The 22,343-nt window shown below is 35.8% G+C and overlaps 1 non-coding gene across 1 annotated transcript; it reads right to left on the reverse strand.

Annotated features, from left to right (window-relative positions):
• Positions 1-21,870: 21,870 nt before the first annotated feature.
• On the reverse strand, positions 21,871-21,977 carry LOC149494198 (small nucleolar RNA R71). The gene has a single exon (XR_016322351.1). It is a non-coding gene; the product is annotated as a small nucleolar RNA R71 (small nucleolar RNA).
• Between the last annotated feature and the right edge of the window lie 366 nt (positions 21,978-22,343).

Consider the following 22,343-nt stretch of genomic DNA (forward strand, 5'->3'; position numbering starts at 1 on the left):
TTGCTAAGAAAGATGCGAAACCACGTCTTATTAGATGGGTGTTTTTATTGCAAGAATTTCACATTGAGATTAGAGATAAAAAGGGTTATGAGAATTTAGTTGCTAATCATTTATCACATCTAGAAAATGAAGAAAGTCTAATAGGAGAGTCTACAGTTATTAATGAAAGTTTTCCAGATGAAAATCTAATGTTAGTACAACATGTTCATACACCTTAGTATGCAGACATTGCAAATTTTCTAGCTTTTAAAGTAATACCTCCTGATATGAGTTATGTACAACGAAAAAAGTTTTACTCAGATGTTAAAAATGTTTTATGGGATGAACCAGTTTTGTTTAAGATATGTGGGGATGGTATGATTAGAAGATGTGTAGGGGAAACAGAAGTACAAGATATACTTATGCATTGTCATTCGAGTCCATACGGAGGGCACCTGGAACAAATAGAATTGCTTCAAAGGTTTTAGAAAGTGGCTTTTATTGGCCTACATTATTCCAGGATGCCCGTATATTTGTCTCTCATTGTGACAGGTGTCAAAGGGTTGGAAACATAAGTCGGAGAGATGAGATGCCTTTATCCAACATACTTGAGGTAGAGATATTCAATGTATAGGGGATCGACTTTATGGGACCCTTCCCTATTTCACAAGGTAAAAAGTTATATCTTGGTGGCTGTGGATTATGTTTCCAAATTGGTAGAGGCACAATTTGTGTAACAAACAACGCAAATACGGTGGTTAAGTTTTTAAAAGCACTATTTACAAGATTTGGAGTTCCAAAGGCAATAATAAGTGACGGAGGTATGAACTTCTTAAATAAATCTTTTGAGAGTCTTTTGAAAAGATATGGGATATACCATAGAGTATCTACTCCATACCATCCACAAACTAGTGGTCAAGTGGAAATTTCAAATCTTGAACTTAAGTGGATTTTAGAAAAGCTATCAATTCAACTCACTTAAGTTAGATGATGCACTTTGGGCATATCGAATGGCATTTAAAACACTGATCGGGATGAGTCTATACCATTTGATTTATGGTAAAGCATGTCATCTACCTTTAGAACTTGAATATGAAGCTTATTGGGCAATAAAAGCTCTAAATTTTGATTTGAACAAGGCAGACATTAAGAGGAAACTTCAATTAAATGAACTTGATGAGATTAGATCGTTAGCATATAAGAATGCCAAGTTATATAAGGAAAGAACTAAAAAGTGGCATAACACTCATATTCGAATCAAGTCATTTAAGGAAGGAGATAAAGTGTTGTTGTTTAATTCACGACTACGCTTATTTCTTGGAAAATTTAAGTCTAGATGGAGTGGACCATTTGAAGTGATCAGAATTTTAGATCACGGAGCATTAGAGTTGAAATATGAAGACACAAAGTTGGTATCTATAATATACATATATATATATATATATATATATATATATATATATATATATATATATATATATATATATATATATATATAGTATGTTTATTGTTAGTTTTGTTTTCATTTTATCTTTTATTCTAAGAAGTTACATTTTGAATATTTTCTTTGATTAAGAGCAACAATATGGTTTAAAAGGACTAATATTTCTTTAAGTTGAAAAAAAAAAAGATTGATAATTAGTTAAGTGGAAGCACGGGTGCATAAGACTGTGCTTTAAGCACAGAAGGGTTGGCCCTTAAGTTCGCGGACAAAATCGCAGATGCCATAACTCTGCAAAAAGAAACAGAAAGATAGGATCAAAATTCGCAATCAAGAAAGTAAGTTTCGCGGGCGCGAACAACGTGCAAAGGAAGGCAGAAGGTTTGAGATCATCGTTTGCAAGGAGAAATCTTAAAGATAGCGAGCGCGATACTGGATTAGCGGGCGCGACTGTCCAACGGCCAAAAAATGAAAATTGTCTTTTCAAATTGTAGACAGAATTTCAGTTTTATTAACCAATTACAATTGAAATTCAATTCAACACTTCTCCTTCCCAAGGTATTCAAACCTGCAAACTACATACACCTTTTCAAAACCAATCACATCCTTTTCCTTTTTAACCTCTACATTGACCATTCAAACCTATCCTACCCTAAAATTGTCTATATAAAGGACTCTATTTTTCTTCTTCAAACACAAAATCTGCCATTACAATACTTTTCATAAAACTCTCCTTTTTACTATCCTTAGCCGAAAAAACTCTTCATTATCATCATCAATATGCCGCTCAAGCAAAAGGCAAGGAAGAAGAATGATGGTTCATCTTCTTTGGTTCCAATAAAGAAAGACTTGGCTTCAAAGTACAAGGTGCTATTTCCCATCTACACCAGGGAGGAGGGAGAACGTTTCAAATGCCTCATGAAATCCAGTTACACTGGTATGTATATTCTTGACACTAATTTTCTACAAAGTACTAGTCTTTTAGAAAAAATTCAAGAATATCTGAAAATCCTTAATTTTGAAATATATAATAAATTAAAGATTCTTGAGGATGCTAACATAGTCTTGAGTTTTTGACTTCCCTTGAATGGGTTGATGAGAAACAAAACGCAAAAAAATTTAGAGTGGAGGGAGAGGAATTAACTTTAGACTATGATAAAATGCATCAGTGGTTAGGATTTGCGAAAACTGGGTTTGCTTCCAAACCGAAAGGTTGGAATGCTACCCCGATTTGGGAAATGCTAACGGTTTAATCATCTTTTAATGCTCAAAATGTTGGTAATAAGTGGATTAAGGATGAGAGTATTTTATATTTGCATAAGTACCTGAGTTACGCTTTGTTTAAACGGGTTGAAGCCACCAAAGTCCAAACAAAGGATTTATTTTTGTTGGAATCTGTCTTGCAGGGAAAGATAGTGGATATTACAGGCATAATGTTTGATACACTCTACAATGCATCCCATCATCAAGGCAAGATCACATGGGGAATAAGTAGCATGGCACTGATTCTAACCCATGCTGCCCGGTTGCCTATTCCACCCTATCATGAACAGCCAGCCGATAATTTTCGGTATATGGATGGTGTTTTCTTGAAGAAGGTCAGCTTAGTAGATGAAGTGAAGGATGGTAATACCATAGTTTATCATTGGAAGTCGTGCAAGAGAAGAGTGGGCCAACGTAATGGAGATGCAGGAACTTCTCGTATGAATGAAGAAGAAATAAGAAACAGGAAAGGGGAGTCGCCGGTGACATCTTCCATTTAAGCGGCAGAGGAGGCGGAAGAAGTTGCTGGATGGCAGCAAGTTTTGGGTCGAGTAGATGCGTTATAGCAATCCCAAGAGAATTTGCAAGTGACAGGTTTTGAGATGGGCCAGAAGTTGCACACCATTCAGAAAGAGCACAAAAGTATGGCACGGAAGTGGATGTCCTATTTCCGGAAGAAGAACATCAAATTCACTCCGTCACCTTCGGATTCTCCAAAGGCATGAGGTTTTTCCTGAACAACTTATTTATATTTTCATTTATATTTGTGTTATGTGTGTTGTGTGCATGCATTTGTTGTGTCTTCTCTCACAATGAGGACATTGTGTCTCTCAAGTGTGGGGGAGTAATGTGTTTTTAAGTAAGTTTTTATTGTGTTTTTGTGTTTTGTTTTTTTAGCATTTTTTGTTGTCATATACATATAAAAAAAAATCAAAAAAGAAAAAAACATCATTTTAACCGATATATTTTTTTTCCGGTTAAAGCATAAAAATGTGAAAATTAAAAAAAAATCAAATCCTTTGCCTTGGTTAAATGTTTAGTCCCTACATGTTGATTTGATTATATTTCACTTTTTGACATGGAAGTCTTGAATAATATACCATGATTAAGAGATTCCAATGATTAAATGTTTAGATTTGATTATGAACTTAGGTATTAGGGTTTAACATGACATGTAAAGTTTCTTTAGCAAAATTGTAAGTCTATAGTTAATTATCTAGACATAATTTTGGCTTGAGAGAAGCATGAATCCTAACTTGAATAAGAAGTAGGGAGACAAGGGAAACTAAAGCCATAATACATGTATGTTTCAAGTCAATAAAGGATGAGGGTATTGCGTGAGAAAAATCAAGATTGAGGGAATAACGGAAATCAGTTTTGTAAAAGGAGAGAAGTGGTACGGAGCATAAAATGCAACCACTTATTGCTTATATTCCAATTAAAAAAAAGAGAATAAATGCAATACAAGAGGTAACAAAAGAGGTAAAAGATGAGAAGTGGTATGTGTTTTCGCCCAAGGAGATCCCTTAAAAACCCCGGAAAAGGACCTCGAAAAACTCTTTTTTATTTTGTTTGTTTTTATTGAAAGTGGTGTTAAAACCTTTTGGGATCGCGGTGCCGATAAATCGGTCTTATAAATTATTTTAGTCGCCACCCATTATTTCAGCAATGGGACCGTTTCCAATTTTAATTTATAAAATGACTCCATTTAACCCATTTTTTTGTTTAAGGCTAATTATTTGAAAAACTGGTCAGGCGTACCAAGTACGATTCTAGGTAAGGGAATTGGGTACATCGGCCCATTGGAAGTCGACGCCCGGAAAACCAGCCTCTTTTAACCTACGATTTCTAATTGATTTTATTTTAGAAAAGCCAAATTATTTAATTAAACCCAACCCGAATAAATCGAATCGAATTCCTATGTGGAAAATTAATTAATCGTCCCAATTAGGTTCATTCATTGCATTCATAATAAATTAATCATCACATTCACCATCCATCCACAATATAGCAAATATAATTAAAAGACCCGCTCTTGCATTATGGTTAAAGGCGGGCCACAAACCGAATTTAATAATATACTTAAACAATAAACAATAAATGCTAAATCCTAAAATCTTATAATCATAGTAAATTAATTGATTTGATTTGATTAGAACACAATTTGCCCATTATTGATCATTTTCCGAATTAACATTAAACATTTACTTAATGGCATGAAATTAAAATAAGATAAGAAAAATATTCTGGGAATTTAAGACAGTTGCATCACGCAGCTGTTCTATGAAGAACAGTCGTGTGACGGAACTATTAATTATTATCCTGGAATTTTAAAGCAGTTGTGTCACGCAGCTGTTCTATGAAGAACAGTCGCGTGACGGAACTCTTAGTTGCGTGGCGCGACTATGCATGAGCTTATTAAAATGCCCAGTTTTATTAACTATTTATTGAAAACGTAACATTAAACAACAACTATAAAAACAAAATAAAGATTGTGCGCACAAACAGTTGCGTCACGCGAGTGGTCCAGTCCAGGTTAAAGCCTTTTGGACATGAACAGTTGCGTTGCGTGACACAGCTGCTCTGGTCCGTAACTACCATTCAAACTACTCTTTTTACGTGTTCTTTTTGTTAACAATAGTTTAACACAACTCAGAAATATTCAGAAATGGGCAAAGTTACGTTTAACCAATAACAAACCAACCAAATACTACGAAAATGAGATTTTTTAACAAATAAAAGACTAAAAATGAAAAGAGAAGGTTTAAGTGATTACCTAAACCTCAGATTCGAGGATTGCATGCGTTTTGATTGATTCAGGGACACTGCCTCACAATCCCAGAGGTGTTTGTTATCAAGTTTTACACAATAAACGTTTCTTTTTCCTTTTCTCTCTTTTTCTATTCTTATGTTTCTTTTTTTTGTTTTTTAATTTTAAATCTATATATCTAATGGCTTGATCTTCCTCAAGGTTACTCACTTGAGTTCTTGGGGAAGAAACCCTAGCCGTAAATCAAAAGCCTTTGCTTAAAACGTTGAAGTTCAGAGAAAATGAGAAAAAGTCCCTTTTTTTAAGACAAAATGTTGTATTTATATGGGTAGGGCAACAGAACAAGCTGCGTCACGCAGGTAGTAGCTGCGTGACGGAGCCTCGAGCTGCGTGACGCAACTTACTTTTCGTACAGTTGCCGCGTATCCATACAAACAGTGCAGGCCGTTGCACGGGCGCGCGCCAGAGGTGTCAGCCTGGTTAGAGTTGCGTGACGCAACTATGAGTGCCGTCACGTAGGTAATAGCTGCGTGACGCAACCCTAACGCGGGTCAGACTCCTTTGGGCCAGTTTGATTCCTTTTTTGGTTCAAACACTTCTGGTTGATCGTGATTCTTTATCCCTTATCCTCATATCATCACCGGGTTAGGCGGGGGCATAAAATTACGCGTCAACAGTATGGAGCATAAAATGCAACCACTTTGTGTGATAGAAATAGGTTACCTAAAAATGCCTTGAGATGAGAAACATTACATGTGAGCTAAAGTTGTCCTAAGTACTTTCTATTTTACATTCTAAGGAAGGAGAATTGCCTATCTCATGTTTTAAGTTTGGTTAGTTTTTAACTATAGATTTTGTTTGCTAGATTGAAATTTTAGATGCTATGTTCACTTATAATACTTGGGTTCATAATCAAATCAATCTCTTATCTTTTGGTAGATTACTTAAGAAGTCCAAATCAACGAGTAAAATATAAACATGATCAACATGGGTTCGAAAGAAAAATGAATGTTTTGCTTAGGGACAAGCAAAAAGCTAAGTATTAGGGAATTGATAGCCTCGCAAAGCAGGCAAATTTATTAAGTTATAATCACATGATTTGCATGATTGCGTGTTTGTTTTTATACATTTTACGTTTTCTTGTGTTGTTTTTGGTTTAAAGTTGTTTTAGAAATGAATTTGAACAAAGGATTGGAAAAGGCTTGTTTTTAAGAAGAAAAGGATAAAAAATTTGACTAAGTATGGGAAAGGAGTTTTCTGCCAAGAAAATTCGCGACAGCGAATGAAGTCACGTTGCATGGGAATTCGCAAGCGCAACCTATATATGCGCAAGCGCGATCTGTATGGCAGAAGGTCTAGAAAGCATAAGACAGAACTCGCGGGCGCGACATTATATTTCGCGAGCGCAAGAAAAACAACAGAAATGGCAGTAGTTACCGGATCAAACTCGCGGTTACACAAGTTAAACTCACGAGCGCGATGAGCATTCCAGAAAAGCTAGAAAAATCATAAGTGAAGATCGCAACCGCGACCTTTAAACTCACGAGCGCAAGTCGCTTTTCCAGAAGCCTCCAACTGCCACCTTTTTACCAAAAAGTTGTGTTCTTCCGAGAACAGATCAGAATTTCTCCCATCAGAAGTCAGTTGAAGCACCCTTTGGCTAGCCAATCACCTTCATAACTGCCATCCTCTTCCTCTTCTATAAATTGCAATCCAAATTAAGAGGAAAATATGAAAATGCAGTATTAGAATAAGGTAGAAAAATAATAAAGTAGTACTTAGAAATAAGTTGATGAGAATCACTTATTATTGTTTGTGCAAAGAACATCAAGGAGTTCCTTGAGGTGTGACGCCTTCCGAAGGCTTGAGTTTGATTACTTATATCTTTCTCTTATTTTATTAAAGACTTTTTGTATGTTGTTCTTCATTATTTTCTATGCAAAGCAAAAATATTATTTGGTTCCATTCAATAAAAGTTTCTTTAAGTTGTCTTTTGGTCTTTGTTTAATCAAGTTTACTTAATTATATTCTCAGAAAGAAATAATTTAGTAAGAATCAAAGAGATAGAATTCATTTAGTTGGGTTGCATGTGAATCTTTAACTTGGTTTGTCAAAGTTAAGTCTAACTTATTGAAATAATCAAAGAATAAGAACTAGGGTTAATATTTGATAAAGTAAGGCATTTGTTGTATGTAGAGATACATATAATAAACAGAGTAATTATGTGCCGAGAGGTTGACTTATACTTTACCACATGTCATTAAAGAATCGTTTATTGCATGTTGCACGTTTTGCTATAGAAAAAGAAAATCTATTGCATGATCAATTCTTTTAAGTATTCTACTATATCTTTATTGATAGAATTAAGCAGTATATTTGATTAAAGTTTAAATAGGATCATAGTTTAATCATTTCATGTTTTATTGTTGTAAACATAAGTGTTAAGAATAAGTAGTAAGTGGACATAACCTGTTCCTCGTGGGTTCAATCTTTTTATTACTGCGTTGCGATCCGTATTCTTGCAGGTAATCAAGGGTGCAACAGTGGACTGACCGATTTGATCGATTTAACCGGGAACCAAACAGTGGTCCAGTCCAGATTACATAGGAAAACGGGGAGCTTAATCAGCATAAATCGGTAGGAACCGGATGACAGCCAGCCAAAAATCAGTAAATTGGACAGTTAAAAATTAATTCGATTCAAATTCTGGGTTTTAATCTCTAATATGCTCTAGAGTATAATGTCCATTCTCACTAGTAATAAAGTGAAGTCAAGAATTTTATATCCTTTAGAGTAAGGATTCTCTTTATCAATCGCTTCCGGATGCAGCTTATAGAATTCTAGGCAGCAAATTTATCTAAATCCAGGCCTATAAATTTCCTGTACAGCATCCCTTAAGGCTTCCATAGTAACACGAGTAGGAGGAACAAGGTTACCTACAATTGAAGTAGTTGGAGTACCTGCTAGTGAAGCAAAAGGAACAATTCCTCTAGAATCCTAACTGCCACCCAAGCCAATTCTCACCTGGGGCACCTAGTGTATTAGTACAATTCCTAATTCATATACTCTAAGATGGATTGCAGGATTTGTGTGACTGTGGATCTTAGGAAGGCCCTGAAGCTTGTCAGTGGGCCAGCTAGATTGAAGCGGTGACTTAGAATGGAATCTCACTTGCTCCTCCCTCCTGTGTGGATGTTCGTACCTCTATTTTGGTTGGACACGACTTGTATTAATGCCCTTAGGGAACCTCAAGGTTGGTGCCCCTTCTCTGCTATTCTTGGAAGCATAATCTATTTCTTCAACCTTGGTCACCTGTCAACCAGTGAGTGATGAAACGATAGGAGATCCAAGAGAAGAATACTTCTCAAACATCATTTTCATCATTTCTAAGATAGTCTTTATTTTCTTTTCCATGCCTTTCTTTAAGACTTCAGCAATAGAAAAAGAGTCAGTATTAGAAAAAGATACATGAACCAACTTACCCTACTCCTAGTTCTGTTCAGTAACCAAGATACATTCAGTCTTTGTGGGTTTGGGATTGGGAGCCTAAATCTCTTCTTCCTCCTAAGAATTAAATCCTCGTTCAACATATTGCGAATTTAATTGCTCATGCTTGAATTAGCTTCCTTCTCTTTTTCTAAGCTCATGTTTTCCTCTCTGTCTTTGTTCTTCTTTCTCTCTCCAATTGGTGATTAGATTGAAGCATTTGTGGAAAAAAAAAAAAGAATTACAGTACGCGAAATCAATTAATCCACGGAACTCCTCCTTCGGGCAGAAGAAGTAATGTCACTCGATCATTATCAAACTAATTGCAATGAATGTCAGCGTCAGCACTTTAACCAGTCTCTGTGTGGTCAGTTTGATTTTTAATGTTTCTTTCGGCAGGCTATCGATGGGACAAGTGTCAATGTTACTCAACAAATTGAAGAGGAGGTTAAAGGAGAAGAGAAAGGCAGTGCAGGATTTTGCTATAGATGCCACTCCAATCTTCTTAATTAGTGTTTTTAGCAATACACTAATTATTAAGCTGCTAATAATGCAATTGGTGGTGGACAAAAGGAAAATTTTAACAGGGTGCTTATAGATGAACTCTAAAGGGAATGTTCAAATCAAGAGGGTCACTATATATAATTAATGGTTATGCACTATTGGCAACAGTTACAACAACTTCAATACTTTTTAAAAGGCAATACCTTAAGGTTAAGGTCGCAGGATATCACCCAACATAATTTATAGATTGATCAATGGAAAATTTAATTAAATAATATTCTATCTATTAAAAGCAATTAATTGTCAATTAGGTGGTGGTCTGGTTAGTCTTCTTACTAATGTGAGGAGTAGGAGAGGCCTCTTGACCGTAAGGACTACCCCTGTTGTGTAGCTCGCAGTGATATTTCGGCCCATAAAGGCCTCCAATAAATTAAAAAAACCAATTAATTGACAAAATTATTATTATTTTATTTTGATAAAATCCAATTTATTAGTTTTATATTACTTTCCATTATGTAACAAATTTTATTTTTTGTCATTTGATTTATCTATAATAAATTCTATACCTATTAATTGATTTTTCATTTTCTATTAGGTGCATATATAACCATTTATATACAAATAATTTAACAACATACTTAATTCTTTTTATGTCTAAATTTTAAATTTAAATACTCTATTTCTAATTTAAATTTAAATGTACAATCTATCCATAAGTGACAAGCCCATATCTCTCCTTGCAATAGCAAAAAATTCCATTCAGAGTGAATTCTATTACAATCGTCTAGATGGAGACTGTCCTACCATTCTCCAAAATATTTACTAAATATTGTTTCCTCCAGCACTCCTTATTACAGCCACGACCCCAAACTTTCAAACCCGAAATACAATTTTCTTTTCCTGACTATCAGATTAGAAGAATCAATATCCAATCACATTGTTTGTTCCGAATCAAGCTCTAAGAGTTAGCTATTATCAAAATAGAACCTGCAAGGAACAGAGCTTTTATAATTATCCAACAAAGCAATCAAAATAGGGTTGTGATCAAAAGCAGGAGAAATAAGAGAGTAAGACTATGTAGCTGGAAAAACATTTATCCATGGTGAAGTAGCAAAAGCCCGATACAGCTTTTCTCTAACCCAATCTGGATGTCTGCTTCGACTCTCCCAAGTAAAAGGATATCCCGAAAATGGAACTTCACTAAGCTGACAGTCATCAATAGCCTCTCGAAACCCATTCAGTAAAACAGTCAGATGCGAAAAACCTTCAAGTTTATCATTTGCTGACAACAATCATTAAAATCGCCCATAATCAACCAAGGACATGAATCCTGAGCTGCCAAAGCAGCAATATATTCCAAGACATTCTACAATGACGACCCTCTCGGAAACCATAAAATCACTCGATCTTAAAGTTGCATTATCTATAGAAATATGATAATCGATAAAGTTATTTAAGAATCCTGTTACTTGCAAATTTATTGAATTCTTCCACAATAATGAAAGACCACCACCTCGACCCAGTCTATCAATAGAGAAACACCCGCCAAAACCCAAACCAGACCTCAAATCTTCTATTCTCCACCAGATACTCTAGTTTTCATTAAACTACTTCATATCATATGTATTTTATGGCATAGTTTGTATTAATTTATTTTCTATATTTAATATAATGTTAATCATATATTTTTCTTGTTAATCAGATGAATGAGAAAGTTTAATTTCTCCTCTTTCAAACCGCCCAAACTATTAAATCGAACCAAATCAAATCAAATTTCCATTAACAGTTTAGTTTAGTTTGAAAATTTTGATGGTTTGGTTTTAATTTTTCAAATTTGTCACTTTAAGTTTGATTCAATTATTGTCCTCACGTCAAACCAAATCGATCCATAAACAACCCTACTGAAACCAATTCACTTGCATCATTCTTCAAACTTGTGATGTGATTATTCCTTTTCCTAGCAAAAGCTTGTGCATGAAAAAAATGAGAGTCAGTATCTTTATGTTTTAACCAAAACATCTTTGTCCATTGCTTCCAGTACAAATCTTGATGTGCAAGAGCCAAATTTAAATCAGACTTGACCTATTGCAACTCTTCAATAGAACCCCCATTTGGAGAGAGATATAAAGATGATTAATCTCAACTTCAACTTATTAATTTGCTGCGCAAAATTTCTAAGTAAAGACCAACTCCAATTAAGCAATGTCTAGTCACAATTTATAATGCATTTAGATATTTATGTCTTAAACTTTGAGTTGACGATTCTCAAAAGTTAAGAGTGTGCATATTCATATAACTCACTAATATCGTGATAGGTGTCAGTTTTACAGTATTTTTAGTATAGTTTTTAATTAGAATTTTAGTAAATTTTATTACTTTGATTTATTTTTACTTCATTTTAAGTATAATTTTTGTTCAAAGCTTCCTTGAATCATAATCCACTTGATCTGAAAGAAATTTGCAGGGTTTTGGCACAGAAGAGAGCATTACAAAGCAAAATAGTCAGAGTCTAGCACGCCCTAACCGTGCATCATAGCACACCCGTGCTAAACTAAGACAAATCAAGTGGAGAGTCAGGGGCTAGCACAGCTAGCCAATGCTATAGGACATGCCCTTGCCCAAAGGAACCTCAAGGCGTGTCTTCCTAGCACGCCTGTGATGAAATTTATCTTGGAAGGTCAGAGCCTAGCACGCCCCAGCCGTGCTAGGACACAAGCACGTGCCACAAAGACTCCTCTGAGCGCGTTGCATAGCACGGCCCGTGCTCAATCATTCATAGTTCCAGACTCTAGCATGCCCAATCCGTGCTAGATGGCACGCCCGTGTTTCGAAGGCAGACCTGACGTGAACTAAAAATGCAAGCCAATCTTTTTCTCATATGGGCCCGCCTCGGATAGTTTCCTAAACGTGCTAAACAAGATCTAAACCTATTTAGGAAGAGAAAAGAGTCCTAACTAAGAACAAATCCAAGGCCTAAACAGTCATGATCTCCTAAAGAAAATTTTGTACTTAATAAGGATTCTATTTCCTAAACGGAGTCAGATTTTCCTCCAGGAGGTCTATATAAAGAGGGGAGCTTTTCATTGTTGGGATATCTCGAAATTTAGTATTTTTCTACATAGTTCTCTCTCTCTCAAAGATTTCAAGCTTCCAAGATTTGTGCCAAGATTCAAGGAAACCATCCACATAGCTGTTACCTAGTTTTTATCTCTAAACTCTTAATCTTGTTTTTCTTTTCATTGTTCATTACTGATTATGAAGATTTATTCAACTATTAATGAGTTTTATTTAATTATTATGTCTAGCTAAACTCTTATACTAGGGATTTGATGTAACTTAATTCGATTCCAATTTATAATATTAGATTTGTTTTTCCTTATTCTTATTATAATTTATTATTGAACTTAAAGCTTCCAGACAGAGTTTCTCCCCTGAATTGATTTATTTCATTAATCACTATCGGGAGAAGGGTTTTTGATATAAAAAGGTAATGAATTACTTGAGAATAATAACTTGATGTGGAAGCTATATAGTTTGACTCAAGGGGGTTTTCATAAGTTAATTGACGCGGAACCCAATGAAAATAAATTTCATGAACTCAATGACAAGTTTTGGAAGAGATCAAAGATCTAGAATAAATTCCCTCTATGGCACCCAAAGCTTAAAGAAGTAAGAACACCAATAATAGAGTAAAAGAATAAGATAAACGCCACAAAGAATTGATAAGTTTACCTTGATTCTTTATGCAATTAGAAGAATGCAATCTCACACTCTCTAAAAACATGAACACGCCTAAGCATGAAGAAGTAGTCTTTAATTCATTGAATAATTGTTGAATAATTACAAAATAACAAGCTATTTATACTAATCTAAGAGGTCCAGATCCTTAAAGGATTTAGAGTTAGCTAAGGAGTAGGATTTAGCAAATCTAAACCAACTAAGGATAAGACTAATAAAATCATAACAACTTAAGGATTTGGATATCTAATCCAAATCTACTAAAGATTGACTAAATCTAAACAAAATAAGGCTAATTAATCAAGGGGGGGCCGAAATATTGGAGGCCCAACCCATTAACAAAGCAAAAAACTCAAAATAAGCTAACTAACTTAATGAGAGGCAGGGACAAGCACGGCCTGGGTGTGCTATTTGGCACGGGCGTGCTTCAATGTAGGAGTTCCCTCATGAGAGTCAGAGGGAAGCACGGCCAGGGTGTGCTATTTGGCACGGGGGTGCTTCAGAGTCAGACGAGGGCACGGCCTGGGGTGTGCCATCTAGCACGGGCGTGCTAACAAATTCATGTTCCCACTCAACATGTGCTTCTATTAATGTGAGAAACTTAGGTGTTCCTTCAAGTTCTTCATAGCACTTGTTGAAAGCAAGGTCATGGAGCTCTTGTGTGATTTGTTCTTGAATGTATAAGGACATGGTTGCTCCATACTTCTTTGCACGGCTCCTTGTAATTGGACCACTAGGAAGTGCTAATGGATTGCCATTGTTGTGGTCCTTGTTTCCTTGAGCTCTATAGGTGGTTGGTGGTAGTGGATCCGCATCATCCCCCCCTTCTTTAAAAAGATTTGTCCTCAAATCTGCATCCATGTCAAAGGGAGACAAATCACTAATATTAAAAGTTGCTGAAACACCATACTCACCTGGCAAGTCTATTTTGTAGGGATTGTCATTGATGCGCTCTAAGACTTGGAATGGACCATCTCCACGTGCATCTAGCTTACTTTTCCTTTGGTTTGGAAACCTTTCCTTGCGAAAATGTACCCAAACCCAATCACCTGGCATAAGCACCAACTTCTTCCTGCCCTTGTTGGCTTTATTAGCATATTGCTTGTTCCTTTTTTCTATGTTGGCTCTAGCCTTCTCATGTAAAGACTTCACCAATTCTGCCTTTTTATCTCCATCTAAATTAGAAAGTTCATTCAAAGGTAAAGGAACAAGATCTAACACAGTTAGTGGATTAAAGCCATAAACAAGTTCAAATGGACTAAAACCTGAGGTAGAATGTATGCTACGATTATATGCAAACTCAATGAATGGCAAACAATCTTCCCAAGTTTTTAAGTTCTTACCTACAATGGCACAAAGCAATGTTCCTAAGGTTCTATTCACAACTTCAATTTGTCCATCTGTTTGTGGATGACAAGTTGTAGAATAAAGTAATTTAGTTCCAAGCTTACCCCACAAAACTCTCCAAAAGTGTGAAAGAAACTTTGCATCCCTATCGGAAACTATAGTTCTTGGTACCCCATGCAATCTTACCACTTCTTTAAAGAATAGATCAGCAACATTATTGGCATCATCAGTTTTATGACAAGGAATGAAATGAGCCATCTTGCTAAATCTATCAACAACAACAAATATGTTATCTTTACCACGTTTAGTCCTAGGTAATCCAAGTACAAAGTCCATAGATATATCAATCCAAGGAGAACTAGGAACAGGTAAAGGCATTTATAATCCATGAGGCATAGACTTAGATTTGGCCTGTTTACAAGTAATACAAGAATTACAAACTCTTTCTACATCTTTAATCATATGAGGCCAATAAAAGTGTTCATTCAACATGTCATAAGTCTTATGTACCCCAAAGTGTCCCATCAATCCCCCACTATGAGATTCAAGCACAAGCAATTCACGCATAGAACATTTTGGCACACAAAGTTTGCTACCTTTAAACAAATATCCATCATGTCTATAGAACTTATCAAATGCTCCATGCTCACATGCTACATATATGTTGCCAAAGTCAGAATCATTCACATATAGGTCCTTAACATACTCAAATCCAAGTAATTTAGAACTAAGAGCAGTAATTAGAGTATATCTTCTTGACAATGCATCAGCAACAACACTGTCTTTTCCATGCTTGTATTTAATCACATATGGAAATTGTTCAATAAATTCAACCCACTTACCATGTCTTTTATTGAGCTTACCTTGACCCTTCAAGTGTTTTAGGGCCTCATGGTCAGTATGGATGACAAACTCTTTAGGTAATAAGTAGTGTTGCCAAACATGTAAAGTTCTTACCAAGGCATAAAGCTCTTTGTCATAGGTTGAATAGTTGAGTTGTGCTCCATTCAACTTCTCACTAAAGTAGGCAATTGGCTTCTTTTCTTGCATTAGGACAGCCCCAATTCCCACTCCAGAAGCATCACACTCAATCTCAAAAGTATTCTCAAAATTAGGCAAAGAAAGTATAGGTGCAGAAGTTAACTTCCCTTTAAGCGTGTCAAACGCCTTTTGTTGCTCTTCTCCCCACTTGAACCCAACTTCCTTTTTGATAATTTCTGTTAGTGGTGCTGCAATTGAAGAGAAATCTTTAACAAACCTTCTATAGAAGCTTGCCAACCCATGAAAGCTCCTAACTTCAGAAACTGATTTGGGAGTTGGCCACTCTTTGATAGCTTTTACTTTCTCCTCATCTACTTCAATACCCTGTGCACTCACAATAAAACCAAGAAATACAAGTCTATCTATACAAAATGTGCATTTGTTAAGTTTAGCATACAACTTTTCAGTCCTTAAAGTTTGTAACACTATCCTAACATGCTCAATATGATCATTAAGAGACTTGCTATAGATGAGTATATCATCAAAGTATACAACCACAAACTTTCCTAAGAAGGCACGCAATACATGGTTCATAAGCCTCATAAATGTACTAGGTGCATTAGATAGTCCAAAAGGCATAACTAACCATTCATACAAACCATACTTAGTTTTAAAAGCAGTTTTCCATTCATCACCTGGTTGCATTCTAATTTGATGGTAACCACTCATTAAATCAATTTTAGTAAAGTAAGTTGCCCCATGCAATTCATCTAACATATCATCAAGTCTAGGGATAGGGTGTCTATACTTTACAGTGATTTTGTTGACCGCTCTACAATCAACACACATGCGCCATGTTCCATCCTTTTTAGGTACTAGAAGCACGGGGACGGCACACGGGCTCATGCTTTCTCTCACCAAACCTTTCTCCATAAGTTCATCAACTTGCCTTTGCAACTCCTTTGTTTCCATTGGATTGCTTCTATAGGCAGGCCTATTTGGAATGGTGGATCCAGGAATGAAGTCTATTTGATGTTCTATTCCTCTTAAAGGTGGTAAACCACTTGGTAGTTCACTAGGAAAGACATCATCAAATTCCTGCAACATAGAAACAAACATAGAAGGCAAACTATCAAGGTTAGTGTTAGTTTCAGCAAATAAAACCTCTTTGTACCTTAGAAGCAATATGGGCTTCTCCAAGGCAATAGCACATTTAACCTCTCTAACTCTTGCATAAAAAGTCTGTTTCTTTTTCTCTACTCTCTGTTTTTCACTCACAATTGGGCCATTTATTTGCTTTGTTATTTTTGTGGCCTCTTTTCCCTCATTCTTACTATCTTCTCTCTTTTGTTCTCTCGAAATTTCACTCTCTTTTTTTCTCAAGGCCGAAACCTCTCTCTCTCTCTCTCAACTATCTTTCTTTGGTCTTCATAAACCTCTTGAGGTGATAAAGGTACAAGAACCACCTTTTTCCCCTTATGAATCAAAGAATATCGATTGTGGAATCCATCATGAAGTGCTCTTCTATCATATTGCCATGGTCTTCCCAACAATAGATGTCCAGCTTGCATAGGTACTATATCACACAAAATTTCATCTTCATACCATCCAATAGAAAATGGCACAAGTACCTGTTTAGTCACTTTCACTTCCCCACAATCATTCAACCATTGCAACCTATAAGGTTTAGGATGCTTGAGACAAGTCAAGTTCAGTTTGTTTACCATGTTTACACTAGCAACATTAGTGCAACTACCCCCATCAATAATAAGAGTACACACTTTCCCACTAATCAAACATCTAGTGTGAAATATATTCTCACGTTGCTCAAGGCTTTCTTCTTTAACATGCATGTTCAAAGCACGCCTAGCAACCAAAGCTTCTCCATGTTCAGGAAGTATCAAATTTTCTGAATCATCATCATCATTATCATCAAGTAATTTAGGCATATCATCATAATCACTACATTCAGATTCAGAACTAATATTCCCATCATCTTTAGCAATCATAACCCTTTTATTAGGACATTGAGATGCATAATGCCCTTTTCCCAAACATTTAAAGCATTTAATTTCTCTAGAAGGAGTTGTAGAGTTAGAAGTACCTTTGTTGCTTTTAAATGGAGTTTGGACAGTTTCTTTACCTTTTGAAGTTGAATCTGTCCTTTGAGAATTAGAACCTCTAAATTCCTTCTTCTCACCTTCTTTAGGCCATTTAAATCCCCATGTGTTGCTGGGATACTTGTTGGTGGATCTCCCCTTTTTCTGTCTTTCAAGTTTCATGGCCATATCTATCATATCTTCCAAGGTATCATACCTATACATCTCTAAAGCATCAGCAATGTCTTTATTTAGACCTCCAAGGAAACGTGACATGGTGATTTGCTCATCTTCTTCAATCTTGGCTCTTGCCATGCAAATCTCCATCTCCTTGTAGTATTCTTCCACACTCCTCCCTCCTTGCATCATTCTAGCTAATTTATTGTGTAAATCCCTAAAGTAATGAGTAGGGACAAATTTTTGGTGCATTAGTTCTTTCATGAGCTCCCATGGTGGTACGGGTCGTAATCCCCTCCTTCTTCTTTTCAATAGCAATTGTTCCCACCAAAACATGGCATAGCCTTTGAATTCAACAGCAGCAAGATGGGATTTCTTTTCTTGAGAATAGTTATGGCATTCAAAAATTTGTTCTACTTTTCTCTCCCATTCAAGATATTCTTCAGCATTGTTGTTGCCTTTGAATTCTGGAATCCTCATTTTAATTGATCCCAAGTCCCCATCAAGTTTATTAGGATTAGTCTCTTCACTCTCTTCAATGTCATGGTCTTGAAATCTGGTTTGTGGACGAGTTCTAGTTGTATTAGAGCTTTGTGAAGCTTTTATCTCTTGCAACTCCTCCCTCATGTCTTGGACAAGATTATTAAAGGTTCTAAACTGTCCTTGAATTGCTTCCATGAAGAGTTTTAATTGAGGATCTTTAATTGGAATTCCATCATTACCATCACCAGATTTGCCTGTACTCATGGTTAGTTTTCAAAAGAAAACACAAGAAGATTTGAATTAATAGTAAATCACTCCCTCACGTGTTTACACTCTTTAATCACTCCTTGCAATTCTTCCAATTGAACTTCAGAATCTTAGTTCAACCAACCAACTCAAAGATGACGTTTAGAATTAAGGAATAAAACTTAACAATGAAAGCAAGTACAAATTCTAGAATGAAGACTCAAAACGTGATGTATAGTAGCACAAGAGTATGAATAATGCACTACTGTAATTATCAATTAGAGTGTAGTGAACAAGCAAACACACCCTAATAATGTAATAGAAGCAATAGAAAGCTCACACAAAAACAAAGAAACTAGAATTTGAAAGACAATATTAGGATATAATGTATGAATTTAGCTTACTACAAAGCAAACCAAATATGGACCTAATTAATTCTACCCAAAACAAAGCAAGTAATCAAAGAAAAACAAAAGAAAACAGTTTGTTTAATAGGTTCAGAACCGTGCACGGGCGTGCTAGATAGAGCACGGGCGTGCGTGTAAGATCTTAGTCCAACAAGTGGAAGTCAGAAAAGTGCACGGTTGTGCTTGAGGTGAAGCACGGGCGTGCTGCCTTGTGTCCCTTTTAATGCAACCCAATTTAAGTAGGATTCTTAGATTTGACAAGGATTGTAGTAGATTTTGCTCAATCTCAAAAGATCTGGTCAACTAATTTTTGTTATCTTATCCACAAGTAGTTAAGATTGGATTTTATCACAAGATTATAGTGGATAACTAAATCCCATAAAATATGGTCAAATCCTTTTAGGATTAGGAACAATCCCACTAAATATTGTCAAATCTCCTAAGGATTAGGAATAATCCCACAAAATATGGCAAAATCCCCAAAATAAGGTAAAATCCCTTTGAATTAGGATCAAATCCCTTGGATTCAGGAACAAATCAAGATCCACACAAGCAATTTCAATGGTGGATGAAATTTTCTTTTTATACTCTTTTTTTTTTTTTTTTTTTTTTTTAGTCAACAAGATCTAAGATCTAAACTTCCAGAATTGAAACAAGCACGAAATTACTAAATTGAATTGAAGCAAAAATGAATTGAACTAATCAAACAAGAAAACAAACACAAAAGAAACAAGATGAAGAAGAAAACAAACACAAGAACAATAAGAATAAGAAAACAAATAAACATAGATCCTAGAGCTAAGATAAATAAGAATTTACCTTAATCTTTGGCTCTGATACCAAACTGACGCGGAACCCAATGAAAATAAATTTCATGAACTCAATGACAAGTTTTGGAAGAGATCAAAGATCTAGAATAAATTCCCCTCTATGGCACCCAAAGCTTAAAGAAGCAAGAACACCAATAATAGAGTAAAAGAATAAGATAAACGCCACAAAGAATTGATAAGTTTACCTTGATTCTTTATGCAATTAGAAGAATGCAATCTCACACTCTCTAAAAACATGAACACGCCTAAGCATGAAGAAGTAGTCTTTAATTCATTGAATAATTGTTGAATAATTACAAAATAACAAGCTATTTATACTAATCTAAGAGGTCCAGATCCTTAAAGGATTTAGAGTTAGCTAAGGAGTAGGATTTAGCAAATCTAAACCAACTAAGGATAAGACTAATAAAATCATAACAACTTAAGGATTTGGATATCTAATCCAAATCTACTAAAGATTGACTAAATCTAAACAAAATAAGGCTAATTAATCAAGGGGGGGCCGAAATATTGGAGGCCCAACCCATTAACAAAGCAAAAAACTCAAAATAAGCTAACTAACTTAATGAGAGGCAGGGACAAGCACGGCCTGGGTGTGCTATTTGGCACGGGCGTGCTTCAATGTAGGAGTTCCCTCATGAGAGTCAGAGGGAAGCACGGCCAGGGTGTGCTATTTGGCACGGGGGTGCTTCAGAGTCAGACGAGGGCACGGCCTGGGGTGTGCCATCTAGCACGGGCGTGCTAACAAATTCATGTTCCCACTCAACATGTGCTTCTATTAATGTGAGAAACTTAGGTGTTCCTTCAAGTTCTTCATAGCACTTGTTGAAAGCAAGGTCATGGAGCTCTTGTGTGATTTGTTCTTGAATGTATAAGGACATGGTTGCTCCATATTTCTTTGCACGGCTCCTTGTAATTGGACCACTAGGAAGTGCTAATGGATTGCCATTGTTGTGGTCCTTGTTTCCTTGAGCTCTATAGGTGGTTGGTGGTAGTGGATCCGCATCATTAATGACCTTAGGTTATGAATTCACAAAACAACCATAACACTTAATGATTTAATTTATGTTTGATTGCGCTATTGGAAGATAGGTAATTAGACTAAATTAGAATAGCTAACAATACATCGGGAGAGCTTGTTAGTGATTTTAGGGTTGTTTCTCCTACTTGAACAATTAAATTGATTAACAGACTAATAAACTAAATTGGATAGAATTAAGTGAAATCAAATTCCCTAGTAGTTTAAACCCTTGATTTCTTTTCACCTAGATTTTGTTGCTTGATCTCTTTCTGTTTTAATTTCGAATTTACTTTCCTTATAACAAATCTCTCTTATTGTCGTTTAAATAATAATAGGTTAACATAATTTTGGTACTTGATATACAATCCCTGTGGATACGATACTCTTTCACTCTATATTACTTGTTGCGATTTCGTACACTTGCGAAAAGCACTGTCAAGTTTTTGGCACCGTTGCCGGGGATTGGCAATATCAATATCAATACTAATTACCCTATTGTTAATTTAGACATTCTTTTGTTTTTAATTAAATTTTCTTTTAAGAATTATTTCAGGTGTTTATGCAAAGAAGATCAAGAAGGACTGAACCTCTAGTCTTTGATCTAGAAATTGAAAGAACTTATCGTAGGGACAACGCTGCAAGAAGAGCACGTGAAATAAAACCCAAACAAGCAGACATGGTCAACGAGAATGAAAACGAAAACGTAAACAGACCTCCACTTCAACATCCGGTCTGCACCTTGCGAGACTACACAACACCTAATCTTAATGGGACAATCTCGAGTATTACACGACCTCGGGTGGAAGCTAATAATTTTGAAATCAAACCCGCAATTATCCAAATGCTTTCCACCTCAATCCAATATGGGGGTTTGCCTAGTGAAGATCCTAATGCCCATATCACAAATTTCCTAGAAATTTGCGATACTTTCAAACAGAATGGTGTTTCTGAAGATGCAATTAAACTAAGACTTTTTCTTTCACTCTTAGAGACAAGCCACGATCTTGGTTACAGTCATGCCCCGCTGGAAGTTTCACAACATGGGAAGAATTAGCCCAAAAGTTCTTAGCAAAATTCTTTCCATCTTTAAAAACCACAAAACTTCGCAATGAGATAATGACATTTGCTCACCATGATCAAGAGAGCTTGTATGAAGCTTGGGAAAGATTCAAGGACTTGTTGAGAAAGTGCCCACATCACAGTTTGCCTAAGTGGTTACAGGTACAAACTTTCTATAATGCATTATCTCCTAACATCAAAATCACATTAGATGCAACTGCAGGTGGATCCTTTGAGAAGAAGGGAATTGATGAGGCATATGAATTGATAGAGGAGATGGCAAGCAACAGCCATTATCAAAACAATACCGAAAAGAAGAGAACTGCAGGAGTCTATGAAATAGATGTCATTACAGCACTTAATGCCAAGGTAGATAACATGGTAAGAAAAGTGGACCTGTTAACTACTAATCCTGTGAATTCTATTATGCAAGTTTGTGACAGGTGCAATGGACAACATGGGATTGGAGAATGCATGATAGACTCTTTGAATCCGCAAACCTTAGAGCAAGT

Source organism: Jatropha curcas, chromosome 8 (assembly GCF_041381405.1).
Source record: "Jatropha curcas cultivar XTBG-Jc1 chromosome 8, XTBG_Jcur_1.0, whole genome shotgun sequence".
Lineage (NCBI taxonomy): Eukaryota > Viridiplantae > Streptophyta > Magnoliopsida > Malpighiales > Euphorbiaceae > Jatropha > Jatropha curcas.